This window comes from Ricinus communis, chromosome 9, assembly GCF_019578655.1.
Source record: "Ricinus communis isolate WT05 ecotype wild-type chromosome 9, ASM1957865v1, whole genome shotgun sequence".
NCBI lineage: Eukaryota > Viridiplantae > Streptophyta > Magnoliopsida > Malpighiales > Euphorbiaceae > Ricinus > Ricinus communis.
This window is the reverse complement of record NC_063264.1, coordinates 12,892,848-12,911,337: the sequence shown is the minus strand read 5'-3', so window position 1 is coordinate 12,911,337 and position 18,490 is coordinate 12,892,848. Positions and strand designations below refer to the sequence as shown.

Here is an 18,490-nt window from a genome sequence, read left to right as displayed (position 1 = left end):
CATATGGGGTTGCATTCTCATATTCACAAATATACCCATCTTACTAGGTTGTTTTCTTAAATTGACAAATACACCCCTATTATGGGGTTGTTTCTCCTATTAAAAAATATACCCCTTTTACACGGTTTCTCATACTCACAAATATAACCCTCTTATGGGGTTATTTCTCATGTGAGTAAATATATCCATTTTCAGATGTTGTTTACTAATACTCACAAATACACCCCTCTTTTAGGGTTGTGTTCTCGTATTAAAAGATATACCCCTATTATAGGTCTATTTTCTCATATTCACAAATATACTCCTTTTACGTGTTGTTTTCTCATATTCACAAATATACCTCTCTTATGGGGTTGTTTTCTATATTAAAAAATATACCCCTCATACGGGGTTGTTTTTCATGTTCATAAATATACCCCACTTACGGGTTTGTTTTCTTATATTCATAAATATATCACTTTTTTACGGTGTTGTGTACTCATACTTAGAAATAGAACTGACTTACTGGGTTATTTTCTTATATTGACAAATATACCCCTCTTATGGGGTTGATTTCTCATATACATAAATATATCCCTTTTACGACATTGTTTACTGATACTAACAATTATACCTGACTCTTGGGGTTGTCTTCTAATATTGATAAATATACCCCTCTTAAGGGGTTGTTTTCTCATATTAAAAAATATACCCCTCTTATAGGATTGTTTTCTCATATTTAAAAATATACCCCTATTATGGAGTTGTTTTCTAATACTCGTAAATATACCCCTCTTACGGGGTTATTTTCTTATATTAAAAAACATATTCCTATTATGGGGTTGTTTTCTTCATACTCACAAATATACCCGTCTTACGGGGTTATTTTCTCTTATTCATAAATATTCCATTCTTACAATTTTGTTTTCTCATTTTCACATATACACCCCTATTAAGGGGTTGTTTTCTCCTATTCATAAATATACCGGTCTTACGAGGTTTGTTTCTTATATTGACAAATATACCACCATTACTAGGTTGTTTTATCATATTCACAAATATATCGCTTTAGTATAGGGCTTTCTCTTATATTGAGAAATATAGCCCTTTTACGTCATTGTTATATCATACTCATAATAAATATACCCCTCTTATGGGATTATTTTCTAATATTTATGAATATACCCGTCCTATGGGGTTGTTTTCTCATATTAATAATATACCCCTGTTACGAGGTTGTCTTCTCAAATTCACAAATATACCCCTCTTACGGGGTTGATTTCTTATATTCATAAATATATCCCTTTTACGGTATTTTTTATTCGTACTCACAAATATACCCCACTTATGGGGATGTTTTCTTATGTTGAGAAGTATACGCCACTTACGAGGTTGTTTTCTCATATTAAAGAATATACCCCTTTTATAGCGTTATTTTCTCAAACCCATAAATATACCCATCTTACAGGGTTATTTTCTCATATTCACCAATATACCTCTGTTATGGGGTTGTTGTCTCATATTCATAAATATACCCCTCTTACCGGGTTGATTTCTCATATTCATAAATGTATCACTTTTACGACATTGTTTATTCATACTCACAAATATACCCAACTTACGAGGATGTTTTCTTATATTGAGAAGTATACCCCTCTTACAGGGTTGTTTTCTCATATTAAAAAATATACCCCTCTTGTGGTGTTGTTTTCTCATATTAAAAAATATACCCCTTTTATGATGGTTTCTCAAACTCACAAATATACCCCCATTACTGGGTTGTTTTCTTATATTCATAAATATACCGCTTTAATGGTGGATTTTCTTTTATATTGGGAAATATACCCCTTTTACGGGATTGTTCTATCATACTCACAATAAATATACCCCTGTTACGGGATTGTTTTCTAATAATTACAAATATACCCGTCCTACGGGCTTATTTTCTCATATTAAAATATAACCTTGTTATGGGGTTGTTTTCTCATATTCATAAATATACCCTGATGCGTGTGAAACATGCATATCTATTAGGGCTTGGAGACATAAGGTTTAGGGAAATTTGGCCTAGGTTTAGAGCATAAATCGTGCATTTTCCTACATTTGCACCGTATAAGTGTCAATCCTATTTGTTTATGTTTATTGTGGTTTAATAGGTGATTTACAGTTGTTTTGGTGTGACTCTGATGTAGGTATAAGTTCTTAGAAGTTTGGAAGTCAAGGTAAAATTTGAAGATTGGAGCTTCAAAAGAGTATCTTTCAGTTTCGTATATCAGTCGACTTGGGAGGATTGGCGCAGACAATGTGGAAGGATTTTTGGGATGAAAAGGTCCAAATTTATAGAATTGTGAGTCTACTTCAATTTTGCAATTGGAATCAGGCCATTTGGTTCTAAGATGAGGGAGATACAAGCCTCAAGCCAAGGAGCACTCCGAAAGTTGTCTCAAATGTAGCACTAAATTGTTAAGGGACTTTTGGGCAAGAAAACAATGGAATCAAAAAAATTGTAAACCATAGAAATTAAAGTCGACATCTTGAAATTCATTTCAGGCTCAAGAATTTCCCAATTTAGAGTTAGGACGTCCAAGATATGCCCCTCGAACTTTAGGTCATCTATTGAATTAAAAAGAACCAACCCGGTCCGGCCTGCGTTATTTTTAGAGCACGTTCCAGACCCTACTTGGTTCGATTTTGGGCAATTCTACTTCATTTTTGGAGTGGTTTGGTATGGTTTTACTCGGGTTTTGAGTTTTTTTGGGATATAATATAAAGACTCCCTCAATTTTTATGGGGCAACCGTCATTCATCTAGAAAAAAAAAGAGAAAAATATATTAAGAGACTACATAAGAGCTAGCAACAATTGGAGAAAAAATAGAGAGGTGTTGAGGAAAAAAATCTTAGCTTTAGTCTTGGTTTTCTTAAATTTCTTTTTGGTTTATTTAGTCTTGAGTTGTAATTGCTATATTTACTTGATACCAATCAAAGTCTACATATTATCTTCTTCAAATCCTCTACTCTTGAGCTATCTTCAAGGAATTAAATGGGTAATATTCTTCTATTTTTATTTTATTTTGCTTATTAATGATGTTTAGTGAGTAGTTTATTAATCCTGGAATGCATGAAGCCTATCTCCATCAATGAAGCAATGATTTGAGTTGTTTGTGTTGTATGTTATTCTCTCTACGTTAGGGTTCTTCTTTGGTGTTTTAATTGTGCATTTATTTTGAATGGCCAGCTCTATAAATCTTATTTTGGAGAATGATTGTATTGAGAAATATTTACTGTTCTTGGACATACAAATGAAGATATTTATTAGCTTGATTGTGAGAGCTTTTAGGTTGTTTAATAGGATTTGATGGGAGTGTTTGCTTAATCGAGTGGTTTAATGTTGATGTGTGATGAGAATTGACATTAGCATTATATTGCTTAGGGTTCTAAGTCTAGAGATAGATTAGGGCTACAAAACCCAAATTCAGCCACAGTAGAGAATTGGTATTTAACATTACTTGTGATTGTTGCTTACGGTATTGTTTATACATACTCACAAATATACCCGACTTATAGGATGTTTTCTTATATTGAGAAGTATACCCCTCTTACGGGGTTGTTTTCTCATATTAAAAAATATACCCCTTTATAGCGTTGTTTTCTCAAACTCATAAATCTACCTCTTACGGGGTTTCTTTCTCATATTCACAAATTTAACCCTGTTACGGGGTTGTTTTCTCATATTCACAAATATACCACTCTTATGGGATTGATTTCTCATATTCATAAAGATATCACTTTTATTGTATTGTTTATTCATATTCATAAATATACCTGACTTATGAGGATGTTCTCTTATATTGGGAAGTATACCCCTCTTACGAGGTTGTTTCCTCATATTAACAAATATACCCCTCTTGTGGTGTTATTTTCTCATATTAAAAAATATACCTATTTTATGACGTTGTTTTCTCAAACTCACAAATATATCCCCATTACTGGGTTCTTTTCTCATATTCACAAATATACTGCTCTATGGGGGTTTTCTCTTATATTGAGAGATATTCCCCTTTTACGGGATTGTTCTATCATACTCACAACAAATATACCGCTCTTACGGGGTTGTTTTCTAATATTTATAAATATACCCATTCTACGGGGTTATTTTCTCGTATTAGAAATATACCCCTATAAGAGGGGTATATATGTAAGTATGATAAAATAACCCCGTAAGAGCTGCATATTTATGAGTATGAGAGAACAAACCCATAATAAATTATATTTCTTAATAAGAGAAAATAATCTCGTAAGAGGGGTATATTTATGAGTATGAGAAAATAGCCCTATAAAACGGGTATATGAGTATGAGAAAATGACCCCATAAAAGGGGTATATTTTTCAAAATGAGCAAAAAACCCAGTAAGAGGGGTATATTTATTAATATAAGAAAACAATCCCAAAATTGGGGCATATTTTTGAGTATGAGGAAACAACGCCGTAAAAGGGGTATATTTGTGAATATAAGAAATCAACCACGTAAGAGAGGTATATTTATTAATAGAAAAAGTTAACCCCATAATTCGGGTATATTTGTCAGTATAAGTAAACAACACCATAAAAGTAATATATTTATGAATATGAGAAGTCAACCCCGTAGAGAGGTATATTTGTGAATATGAGAAAGCATCCCCGTAACCATGGTATATCTTTTAATATGATAAAACAACCTCGTGAAAGAGGTATATTTTTCAATATTAGAAAATAACCCTATAAAAGGGGTATATTTGGGAGTATGAGAAAACAACCCTGTATGAGGGGTATATTTGTGAATATGAGGAAACAACCCCGTCAGCGTGGTATAATTTTTAGTATTAGAAAACAACCCCATAAAAGTGGTATATATTTTAATAGGATTAGACAACCCCGGACAAGGGGCATATTTGCAATATAAGAAAATAACCCCTAAAGTCGGGTATATTTGTAAGTATGAGGAAACAATTGTAAAAGAGGTACATTTATAAATTGAGAAATCAACCCCGTAAGAGGGTTATATTTGTGAATATGAGAAAACAATCCTATAAGAGGGGTATATTTATGACTAAAATTGAACAACCCCGTAAAACGGGTGTATTTGTCAATATAGAAAAACAACCCTTTAAGAGGGATATATTTGTGAATATGAGAAAACAACCCCGCAATAGAGGTATATTTTTGAATATGAGAAAAGAACCCCGTAAGAAGGTATAATTGTGAGTATGACAAATTAGCCCCATAATAGGTGTATATTTTTTAATATAAGAAAATAACCCTATAATAGGGGTATATTTGCGAATATGAGAAAACTACCCTCTAAGAGGGATATATTTATGAATATGAGGAAACAATGTTATAATAGTGGTATATTTATGAATATGAGAAATCAACCCAATAAGAGAAGTATATTTATGAGTGTGAGAAAACAACCACATAAAAGGGGTATATTTTTTAATATAAGAAAACAACCTCGTAAGAAGGATATATTTATCAATATAAGAAAACAACGTCATAAGTCGTGTATTTGTGAGTATGACGAAACAAAAGCATAAAAAGGATATATTTATGAATATGAGAAAACAACCGCGTAAAAGGGTAACAACCCTGTAAGATGTGTATGTTTGTCAATATTAGAAAGCAATCCAGTAAGAGGGGTATATTTATGAATATCATAAAATAACCTTACAAGAGTGATATGTTGTCCCTTAGAACCAAGAACTGGGGTTGAATTGGTGACTTGAATTACATAAATTAATGATTTTAGGTAAAAACACAAGAGATCTCGGATAATGTGAGGAGATTAAGGGTTAGAGAAAATGAAACAAGTGTTTATAGTGGTTCGGGAACAAACTTCGCTACATCCACTCCTCAAGATCACACTTGAGTGTTTCACCATAATCACTAAGATTATAAACCTTTGGGTTTTACAAGTTCATCCAACAACTTGGTGTTTTCAAGGCTCACACTAAACCTCTTCCCTTAGTGAATTAATCTTTCACTAAGTCTCTTAACCCTTGAGTATTAATGGTTACTCAACAACCAATTCTTTGTGTTTTTAATACCTAGGCTCACACAAAAACCCTTTTGCGTTTTATTTAAAGAAAGAGTTTCAACTTGATATACTTTACAAAGAAAAAAATTGAGTGTAGAAAGTTGAGAAATAATTTTGCAAGAGTTTTGGTATATTTAAAGCATACATTTAGTGATAGAGTCTTTAAGAGGGGTATTTATACACATACTAACCCCTTTAAGATGTTATAATAAGGCCAAAACTCTTTAGTTGTAAGATTTTGATGACTTGGCAAAAATTGCCTAAGGTCATAGAAAGTGCCCCCGATCTTTCTAAAAAGAGACATTGGGGATCTAATGGCTCCAGCCATGTGGCACTGATAGGGTGGTCGAAATCTCAATGGTTACTAACATCGCATTAGTTGTGAAAACTGCCCCCGCACCATAATAGCGCCCTTGTGCTTGCCTTATCCAAGTCTAGAAATGCCCTCACACTTCTTGTCACGCTATCATCTGCCAGTTTTTGTCTCAAGTCTTAAAGTGAGGCGTCGTCGCGCTTCCGAAGCGCCCTCGCGCTTTTTAAAGCTTTGACATTTTGACTGCCAGGTGTTAAGAGGCAATTGGCCTACTGTCAGGTGGACTTTTCAATGTCTTTCAAACTTTTGGTCATATAAAAGGCGACCCCACACCTTGAAAGCACCCTTGCGCTTTTGGGGTCTTTATACAAGACTTACTTTAAGGTTCAAGAATGTTTAGTCTAAGCATGGTTCCTTTAGTGCTCTGTCACATAGACACTTAGTCATGATGTTAATGATAATTAATTTGGTTGTTATGATCAAAATAGAGATCAATTGCACGTTAGATCAATAATCTCCTCTTTTATTTTGACAACCAAATTGATTAGAAATTCAAAATTGATCAAGTGCAGATGTAATTGAATACTTAAGTACTAACATTCAAAAGTCAAAGGAACAATTTACTTATGGGGTTTAACAATTTATTACTCCCCTTTAATTTTTGTATTTCCTCCCCTTTAGTTTTTGTAATTAAGCATACTTTTCATCTATATTCTAAGCATATCATATACTTCACAATTTAAGAACTTCTCCCCCTTTTTATGTACTTATCAAATTTAGAACTTTCTCCCCTTTAGTCAAGTTAGGTCTCTTTCCCTCTTTTCATTTGTCATGTATTAATCAATTTAGGTTTCGCTCTCCCTTTGGCAAAATTAAAAAGAACAAGGAAAGTAAATTGCAAGGAGATAGAAAATAAGATAAGATTTCATTTGTAAAGAAAATGCTTTACATATGTGTGATCAATGAAAGGGAGGCAGACATGAGAAGGAAAAAAACAAAATGAGATATGAGAAAATGAAATAAAAATAAGAGATATATCTTTTTCTTTTTCCTCTTGAAAAACCATAAGCTCCTTTCCTTTTCTACTAGAGCTTGTATAAGGAGGGGGAATTGGAGCTTCTTCTCCCTCTTCTTCCTCCCAATCCATTAAATCTGCATGTAAATGGTGGTGATAATTCCAAGTTTTCTTTATTTACTTAAGCATTTTGTCCTCAAAAGAAAGAGAAGATGAAGTGGGGAAAGAGGAAGGGGTTGGCTCACTTGGTATCCTATAGTCTTCCTTCCTTTTTCTTCTTGTCATCCACATACTCAGCTATGAGTAGAAAGAACTCCCCATCTATTTCCCACTTAGGTCCAAGTCTAATGACTTTGGCATATGCTCAAGGAAAGCTAATCCTAGCAAAAATGGTGAGATAAGAGGGTTTAGAAAAGTCTTGTTTAGAGGAGTGAGGGCTTGGAAGTGTTTAACAATTTTGATGACATGTGAGGAGACAAGAATGACACCTTTTTGAATGTTGCCAATGAATCGTCAAGTAGAGGAAAATAAGATCTTTTTATGGAACTTTCTCAACCCCATTATCCCTTGCATGGATGTTGGTGGCTATCATCATATGCACTACCTAATGTGTTAAGGATTTGAGGTCTTTGGAGAGGTAGTCTTTAGAATGGGTTTCTTTGGTTGAGATTTGCCTCGAAAATTAGGAAAAAGAAAGAGGCATTTCTGCAAGATTTTTAATAATTAAGAGATGGCTTCTTTCTTGAAAACCAACGATATAAGAGAATTGGGTTCTAGAAAGGGTTCTTCTCTCCCTAAAGAGCCTAAACTCTATCCATAATAATCATCCCTATCTCCCTTTTTGTTAATCACTATGGTAGAAAGAAATTTCTTGGTGAGATTCTCAAATGCTATTTCTAAGGTTTGGGATAGGAAGAAATCTCTAAGCCCCACATTGTCAAGGAGTGTGTGTACCTCTTGTGAAATATTAAGCTTAATGAGGACTTCTTCATCAAAGAATTTGCTAGGTTGAGTTTTTTTCCTCTTTATAGTCAGTCATATACTTGATCCTTGCATCATCATTCACACCCTTCATTCTTTCTAAGATTGTCTCGGATGAAGAAGATCTTCTTCCAACAACCTTTCTTAGAGCCATACTTGTCTTTGAAGAAGTAGAAGAGAGGTTTTGGAATTTTGAAGAAGAGTGAAGGATTTTTGAAGGCTCAAAATGAATAAGTATGTAAAAAGTGATGCAAATGTATAAAATGTGGCTTTTATAGCCTTAGGGAGGGTTTGAAAACAGTTAAAAATAGCTAATTCAACATTAAAGTTCATTTTCAAAAAATTTGTAACGGTTAGTTTTTACTAAAATACAGGAGAAGCACGGTCGCGCTTTCGAAAAAATAGTCAAAACTATAATTTTAAGAAACTGCGATTGCGCTGAGGAGTGCAAGCATGCTTATAAGGTTATTTCCAAAATTGCATATGGACCTATAAGTGCGAGCATGCTTTTTATAATTTCAAGCAAAAATGAACGAATGAGCATGCACTTTTCACATTGATCACATCATTTTATGTATAAGTATTCAAAGATTAAAAATGATCTAGTGCTAAGACAATCTCAATACTTAAAATAAAATTGCACAGGAATGAAGAATGCATAAGTACAAGAATCAAAAATAAAATATACGCACGATTAGCACTCATAGGAAAGAATTTAAGCTAATGTGCTTCCATCTATCATTCTGAGTTCTCTTTTCATGAAATTCATTCTCTCCTCATTTAGGGGCTTAGTGAAAATATCGGCTAGTTGTTTGATTGTATCAACATACTCTAGTACTACACTACCATTTTGAACATGACCTCTTAAAAAATAGTGTCTAATACCATGCGCTCACTCCTAGAGTGTTGAATAGGATTCTTAAAAAGGTTTATAGTACTTGTGTTGTCATATTTGAGAAGAATGTGATCAACCTCTCTCCCATAATCTCTTAATTTTTGCCTCATCTAAATAATTTGAGCACAATAACAATCCACTGCCATATATTCGGTGTAACGCCTGCATTTTCTCATCATACATGTTATGTGCATTTACATTTAATCATTGGGCATATGATGGTATATTAATAATATTTTTATTTTATGGGAACAGATATATATTAATTATAAGTAGAGAATAAGAAGCATGATATTAGATTATTAATTTAGATAAGTTGATTAAGTATTTGGGTTATGTGTATTAAGCATTAAGACTTAATTGAACCAATAGCTGAAGGTTGGGTAAATAGATTGGACTTAAAAGATACAATTAAAAGTTAGTACCTATATATGGTTAGTAAGAATTAATTTAGGATGATAAAACTAGGTAAGTAGGTGGTGGCATTGAAGATGAATCTTGGAAATTGGAACCATGAGCAAGCTCATTTTACCTCTTCATTTCTCTAAAATTCGTACATGGCCAAAAACTCAAAATTTGGAACAAGAGAGAGGAGTGGAATACCTAGAAAAACTTAAGATTAAGATAGGATTTTACCAACTATTGAAGGAGCCAAGCTAAAGCTAAAGGATTTAAGCATATTAGCAACCCAAAAGCTGAAATTGGTGAGTTGTTACTTGAGTATTATTAATTTGTCATTAGGATTCTTGATTACATATTGGAAAAACTTCAATTGATGCTTTCATTGATTAATTAAAGGCCTGATTATCATGAATTAGTAGAGTATTGAATGATTGCATAGAGATTAAGCTTAATTTAAGTTTAAGTATGTCAAGATAGAAAACTGTCAAAATTCCAGCAACCTTGATGTTCTGTATTTTGGGCATAACATGGGTTATATAAGTCCAAATTAATCTTAATTGGTGTCTATGGAAATTTGGAAGAGTCCTCTATAACTTTGTAGTATATAGTCTACGACGCTTGTATGTTTTCTGGCTAATGTCTATTGGTTAGCATGTAATGGGGGTGTTACATTCGGGTTCCACAATGAAGAGAGCAATTGAAACTTGTTTCTTACTAAACCAAGACACTAAGCATTCACCTAAAATATGGCAAGTTTAGGAGGTGCTTTTCTTATCTAATAAACTACCGGCATAATCGCCATCTGAATAACCTATTATATCAAAGGATATTTCCTAGGATACCAAATTCCTAAATTCAAAGTTCCACTTAAATATTTTAGAATTATTTTTATGGCATTTAAATGAGAATCTCTTGGACAAAACTGAAATCTAGCACAAAGGCAAATACTATACATAATATCGAGTCTATAATTCATTTATGCTCTTACCTTTCTCATCCTTGTCCAATTTAGTTGTGACACTCATTGGAGTTTTGGCTACTTTGCAACCATCCATCTCAAATTTCTTTAGGAGTTCTCTTGTGTACTTGGATTGGTTGATGAATATCCCATCCTTGCATTGCTTAATTTGAAGACCAAGAAAGAATTTGAGATCTCCCATCATGCTCATTTCAAGTTCCCTAGTCATACATTTAGCAAAATCCTCATAAAGAAACTCATTAGTAGCTCCAAACACAATGTCATCAATATAAATTTGAAGAATTAGAGTATCACGTTTATGTTTCTTTACAAAAAGAGTAGTGTCAACCTTGCCCTTTTGAAATCCATTTTCAATTAAAAAAGAACTAAGCCTTTCAAACCAAACTCTAGGAGCTTGCTTCAACCTATACAAGGCTTTCGAAAGTTTGAAAACATGATTGGGAAACTTATGATCTTCAAAACTGGGAGATTGCTCAACATAAACTTCCTCCTCAATAAAACCACTTAAAAAAGCACTTTTCACATCCATTTGAAATAACTTAAAATTCATATGACATGCATATGCTAAAAGCATCCTAATAGCTTCTAATCTAGCAACTGAAGTAAAGGTCTCATCATATTCAATGCCTTCCTCTTGGTTATAACCTTTTTCACCAATCTAGCTTTGTTTCTAGAGATAGAGCCTTGCTCATCTAGCTTATTTCTAGAGATAGAGCCTTGGGTCTAGGAAAAAGTTCCACACTTTGTTTCTCTTAAATTGGTTGAGTTCATCTTGCATAGCAATCACCCACCTTTCATCATTTAGAGCCTCATCAATGGTCTTTAGCTCGATTTGAGAATTAAAGGCTAAATTATTTAAAGCTACTAGTTTAGAACGAGTACTTATGCCTTTTGATAAATCTCTAATGACTTGTGTAGGAGGATGATCCTTTTTGAAGTTCCAAGCCTTGGAAAGATTTTGGGAGGTTTCCATCTTTGAGATTCTTGAGTTGCATCTTAATTATGTTGATCTTCTTGAATTTTCTCTATAGGTTCGTCTATTCCTTTTGAGTGGTCATCAACATTCACTTTGAGTTCCTAAAATGCACCTACAAGATCATTCGCACAAACACCTTTCCCAAGATCAAGCTTGTTTGATTCATCAAAAACTACATTCATAGACTCTTCAATTACTAAGGTACATTTTTTAAAGACTCTATAAGCTTTGCTTGAGGTGGAATAGCATAGGAAAATTCGTATGTATGTTTTGGCATCAATTTTCCAAGGTTGTCCTTGGTGTTTAAAATGTAGCATTTGCAACCAGAATCTATAAAATATGAGACTTTAGGTTTTCTTCCTTTCTAAAGCTCATAAGAAGTTTTTCTTAGTATAGGTCTTTGAAAACTCTATTTGCAAGATAACAACTAGAGTTAACGGCTTCAGACTGATAATAGGAAGGAAGTTTATACTCATTGAGCATTGTCCTAGCCATTTCCATTAGTGTTCTATTTTTTCTTTTCATAACTCCATTTTATTAGGGAGTTCTAGGAGATGAAAAATTATGAGAAATTCTAAATTCTTTACAAAGGTTTTCAAAAAGTTCATTTCAAATTCTTTTCCATGATCACTCTTTATAGAGAAAATCAAATACCCTTTTCATTTTGAACACATTTTGCAAAAGATTGAAAAACATTGAAAGCTTCATTCTTATGAGCAAGGAAATTAACCCAAGTAAATCTAGAGTAATCATCAACAATCACAAATGCATATAACTTTCCATCCAAACTAGCTACTCTAGTAGGTCTAAACAAATCCATATGTAATAGTTGAAGTGGTCTAGAAGTACTTATATAGTTTTGGGTTTAAAGAATGATAGATGTTCTTTTCCCATTTGACCTGGTTCGCAAGGCTTGTCTTTGATGAACTTCACTTTGGGAAGTCCATTAACTAACTCCTTTTTGGCTAATTTGTATAGAATCTCCATGCTTTCATGTCCATTCATCACTAATAGACACAAGACAGTTGAAAGATTGACTATAAACTTTATGTAGGTCAATTGTGTAGGTGTTGCCACTTCTTTCTCCTTTGAATATCACTTTGTCTTCCACTAGGGAATTGACAAGATATCCATTGGAGTCAAAAGTGACTTTGTTCCCTTTATCACACAATTGACTTACACTTAATGAAATTATGTTTCAAACCATCAACTAGGAAAACATCATCAATGAAAGATTTAACATCCTTACCTATGGAGCCGATGCCAATTACCTTACCCTTGGCATCATTTCCAAAAGTTACTCTACCTCCTTTATAGTCCTTGACATTTACAAAGAGGCTCTTGCCACCCGTCATGTGCCTTGAACATCCACGATCAACGTGACAAAGATTTGTGCTTGTGGATTTAAGACACACCTACAAAAAGGAGTCAATTTACTTGATTTTAGGTACCCAAACAAGATTAGGTCCTTTGGGGTTAGCATTGGAAAATTCATTCATGAAAAGGTGCATTTTCCTTATTTTGCATTTCACATCGTATGATTACCTTCACACATGCATGAACAAGATTATCAAGATTTGTGTTCTTATACATGAATGCATGCTTTGTTCCTGATGGGCTACTGATGCAACCTACACCTAAGGCAGTGAACCTATCGATGCGGCCTAGCAATAGTATCAAGGTCGTATCCCTGGAGATCGGGTGAACCTAAAGTTACTACTGTTCGCTATGTTATCTAATCTGAAATAAGGTGTGAGAAGTCGAAATTACTTAACTGATGACTATGAATGCAAATAAATGAATGAACAGCAACTGACAATCAAAAGACAACCATAACAAAAGAAGCAAATGTGAAGGGGACCTAAGTGATGGAATTATAAGGTTGATTTTATAAATTACCAATATTGCTACCCGTGCCTAAATCCTGAATCAAACTCGGCTCCTCTCTTGAGCTCACCAAGTCCCTAAAATTGCTCTAATCTAATGGAATCTCTTCCTATCAGATTATTACAAATTAGCATTAAGCCTGATTTAGATCTATTAAGAGTTGTTAATTCTCAATCTGGTGAGTGAATTAACCTTATCTCTAAGTGTTAAATACCAGTTCTTATTATTCAATTTCCAGTTGTAACAAGCATTTCTCAATGTCAAGAAACAACCCAAAAGACAATTAATTCAACGTCTCAAATTAATTGAATCAAACTTTATTACTAAACAACAAGAAGGTTACAAGAATGGCAAATAAAAATCCAATAATTAAGCACAATCCATCAACAAAGATGAACCCCAATGAGTTCGACAACCCTAGTTACTCATAATGAAAGAAACAAATACAAAAGGAAATAAACAACAGAAAAGGAAATGGAACATGTAACCCCTCTTCTCTCAAATCAGAGTGGAAATGTCACAAGCATCGATTCTGAAACCAGCCTAAAGTATGGATCTCGGATGTCTCGGTTAATCATCTAGAAACTTTGATCTTTGCTTGAATCCCCCAAATCAATCCTTTGAACTGACGTTGGTCAACCAAAATGTCAAGAACAAAGGTGCATAAGTGAGGGGTCGCGCGCGTAGAGAAGTTTAGAAATCAGAAGCGGAAACCTGTCTCATTTTGCGTGCGCCTACTTATATGCACGGGCCGTGCAAAAGCCTCGAATTGCACGCCAATCAAGAAATCGACTCTAACAAACATCTAGTATGCATTTTCTATCCGAAAATCAATCAATTTCCCATCAATGAGTTTGGAAACCTGAAAAACTCAGAAACATACCAAAGTGCGATCAAACAGGAATAAATATGACTCAAATATATGAATAAATGACTGATAAATAGTTAATAAATATGTATAGAATCATCTACATCAAACTACCCCACACTTAAGCGTTTGCTTGTCCTCAAGCAATCAACAACTCACTCCTCAAATAGATACCAAATAACTCAATCAAATACTTTGCAGGAGGTTAGCTCAAAACAAGTCTCAAAACTCCGTGACGAATTTCCTCAAAATCCCCAAATCACTAAATCTTTGAGAGAGAGAACAAAGTTAATAAAGCTGCTAAAATTAAATGATAAATCTTTCAAGATGTCCCTCAAAACACACAAGTGTATATAGGTGAAAGAATATTGCCAAGCTCTCAACGCAAAAGTACAGAAAAAGGTGCTTACTATAAGCTTGCTTATAGATCCGATCTCCACTACTGTGAAATGGTCAATAAACATGATCAAAGGGTCTTGAGCCAGGTTGTAATGGGATTAAGGTAGGGTATGGAGAAATATGGAAAGTGAGCTGAAAGTTGCTAGAAAATTATGCAGATAATGCAAGACTATAGCTAAGGATCAAATGTTTTACCAAAATTGAACACTAAGTTGCTATAATAATAAGATGATACTCGAAATGAAATTTATTTATTATTATTATTATTTATTTTATTTTATTTTATTTTTTATTTTTTATTTTTTTAGTCACTACTCCTGCAACAACAGATAACGCAGGATGAAGTAATACAATGCTCAATCAAAGTAGTAAAATGATATGTACCATTTGGATTGAAGGGAGCATCTACCAGAAATCTAGTAACTTAGTGAATATATGCAAATTGATCCAAAATGAAATGCAGCATAAACATACATAATTTCCAACAATAATGGTAGAAAGAATGGTAAAATGAATAGCAAGTGATAAAATGAGTGTCAGAGGTAAATTACAATGAAAGAAAAAGGCTAAGGCTCAAAATGGGTTCACTAAGGGAAAAACAGGGTTAGGCTTTTGGCCAAATTGTGTAATTCCTAATTGCCCAATTCATCTCATGACTATTAAAAATTCATGTAATCTAAAAAGTCATCACAAGGCAAGTTCTAGAACACAATGCTCACTAATAAAAAACAGAAGGAGCATAAAAGCCTCACCATTTGAGTGGGTTAAAATTGCATGAATTCTCAAACCAAAGTTTAAACAATCAAACAATCTAATAAGCATCAATATTAACAGTGTTCTATATACAAGATAAAGTAAAATGAAAAAAATTAAGGAAAAACACCAGTTTTACCTGGCTTAATGGAAATTAAGAGATTCGTTCATTGCCTTCTTTCAAAAAGATTTGATAGAAGCTATACAGGTATCCATTCAGAAGAGAAAAATTATCAACTACTTGATTAAAATTATGGGAGTCCACAAAAAAAACTGGAAAACTAAAAGAAAAACAAGACAACAAAAAGAGATAAAAACTAGAAAGTCTACTGGATACTGCCCTTGATGTGTGCTTTAACACTCCAAAATATGTTAGTCCTCAAAATTACGTATGAGCATCGAGTAAGCTAACTCCTGCAAAACTCAAGAATAAACATATCACAAGCAACATCTAGTAAAAGGTTCAATAAAATAAAATCTCCTCAAAATAAAACAAACTAAAAACAAACTGAAGTATCTAACTAAAAAAAATAACTACATAAATAAAAGATGTCCAAAAAAAAAACACATATAGATTTTGGGAATGCCTCCCGAAGGCGCTTCTTTTTGTTCGAGTCGTCTAGCTGGACTCTGCAGCAGCATTCCTGCATCGCAGGCCAGTTGAGAAAGTGGCCTCAATGTAAGTTGGGGCCTGAGGCATATAAGCGCAAAGAGAATGTCTGATGTGTGCGGTAGATGACCAAGGGGGTGCTTTCCACACCGAGTTGGGATGCCCATTCATCCACTCCGAATTCTAGCCAAGTGACCTGTCAATAACAAACTTGCAACTACCCTTCTCGGGTCTATCATAGCACACAGTCGCAAATTGATACAAGTTATTTTCTTCAGATGAATAACATATATCAACAAGGAAAGAAACATGTATAGCAGCATCCATTTGTACATCCTGTTGTTGTTTTATTACATGTAGGACCAATTCCATCAATACTACAAATGGTATGAACATGGTCGGTGGAAGAACTATCAAATGGGGGTAAACTAAAAGTAACACAGTCATCCCCTACATTAAGTCCTAACTTTCCCTCAAATACGTCTATTTTAGCTCTAGCTGTGGCAAGGAAAGGTCTCCCAAAATCAACGGTACTCCATGCTCATTATCCATATCCATAACCACAAAGTCCACAGGAAATATGAACTTATCTACCTTGACTAGCACATTCTCCACAATTCCCCTAGGAAGCTTAACAGAACAGTCAGCTAATTGAATGCACATCCTAGTGGGTTTTGCCTCCCCCAAACCTAGCTTATTGAACAAACTAGTGGGCTGACATTTATGCTAGCCCCCAAATCAGCTAATGCATCATCAACACACAAATTACCTAAAGTGCAAGGAATAGTGAAACTCCCTGGATCGTGACGTTTCTCTAGCAACTTGCCCTAAAACAGTGTTGAGCACTCCTCGTTAAGCTGAACATAGGCTACTTCCTCCAACTTTCTTTTTTTGCTAAGTATGTCCTTTAAGAACTTGGCATACTTCGGCATCTACTCCAATGCATCAATAAAAGGCAAGTTAATATGCAGTTGTTTAAAAATATCTAAAAACTTACTGAACTGCTCTTGCGCCTCTGCTTGTTTGACTCTAGTAGGATAAGGAATCTTAGGTTGATATTCCCTGACTGGAATTGATTTCACCTTTTGTCCCTCAGGTTCCTTAACCTTACTGCTCGCCTCAACCTGCACATCAATAGTGGAGTCATCAAAAATAGGCTTAAAAGGAGCTGAAACTAACTTACCTGAATGCAAAGTGATGGCGTTCACGTGCTCCCTCAGGTCAGACTCAGTGGTGCTAGGGAGCGCTCCTTGCTGCCTTTCAGACAACATCTTAGGGATTTGGCCAATCTAGGTCTCCAAGTTCTGAATCGAGGCCTGATGGTTCCTAAGTGCACTATCAGTTTGCTGGAACCTCATCTCTGTAGATGTCACAAACTTCATCATAAGCTCCTATAAATTTGATTTCTTTTCTGGGGGAGGAGGAGCTTGTGCAAGCCCAGCTGGCTGTTGTTGTGGCTGCTGATGAAGTCTTTGAAAACCAGGTGGACCCTGAGCATTATTGTTCCTCCAACTAAAGTTGGGAGGATTGCGCCACCCAGGGTTGTATATGTTGCTATAAGGATCGTTCTGCTGCCTTGGGGCATTCCCCATATAATCAACCTGCTCAACATCAAAAGACATAGCAGAAACAGATGGAAAAGTAGAGGAAGATGAAGCAAACATACCTCCCACAGTACAGTTCGCACTATAGTGCGAGCCACCACAAAGCTCGCAGCCAACATTCATTGCATGGACCGGCATCTGGAGTTGGTTAATCTTCTTGGTTAGAAGCTCCACCTGATCTCCCAAGGCTGCTGTAGAATCTACTTAGTTGACCACTCCTTATCTTCCTAGTCAGCTCCTAGAGGATTGCCACTGATAATTGTTCATGGCCATTTCCTCTATCAAGTTTTGAGCCTGCTTGGGCGTCTTACTGTTCAGCGCCCCACCTGCTGCAACATCCACCATTTGCCTCATCATAAGGTTCAACCCACTGTAGAAGGTTTGAACCTGCATCCATACTGGCAATCCATGATGTGGGCAGCATCTCAAGAGATCCTTAAACCTCTCCCATGCATCATACATGCTTTCATCATCAAACTGCACCAAAGAATATATGTCATTTCTAAGTTTAGCAGTTTTAGCGGGAGTAAAATACTTATATAAAAAAATTTCAGCCAACGCCTTCTAGGTAGTACTTGTCCGTTGTGGAAGAGATTGCAACCATCTCTTGGCTCTGTCTCTCAAGGAAAATGGAAACAGTCTTAGCCGAATGGCGTCATCGGTTGTTCCATTTATCTTGAATGTGTCACAAATCTCTAAAAAGTTAGAGATATGAGCATTGGGATCCTCACTGGGCAATCCTCCAAATTGCACGC

At 34.7% G+C, this 18,490-nt stretch overlaps 1 non-coding gene across 1 annotated transcript; it reads left to right on the top strand.

The window, feature by feature from the left end:
• The first annotated feature begins 18,138 nt into the window (after positions 1-18,138).
• On the top strand, positions 18,139-18,245 carry LOC112536571. Its single transcript, XR_003080565.2, has one exon. It is a non-coding gene; the product is annotated as a small nucleolar RNA R71 (small nucleolar RNA).
• Positions 18,246-18,490: the final 245 nt, after the last annotated feature.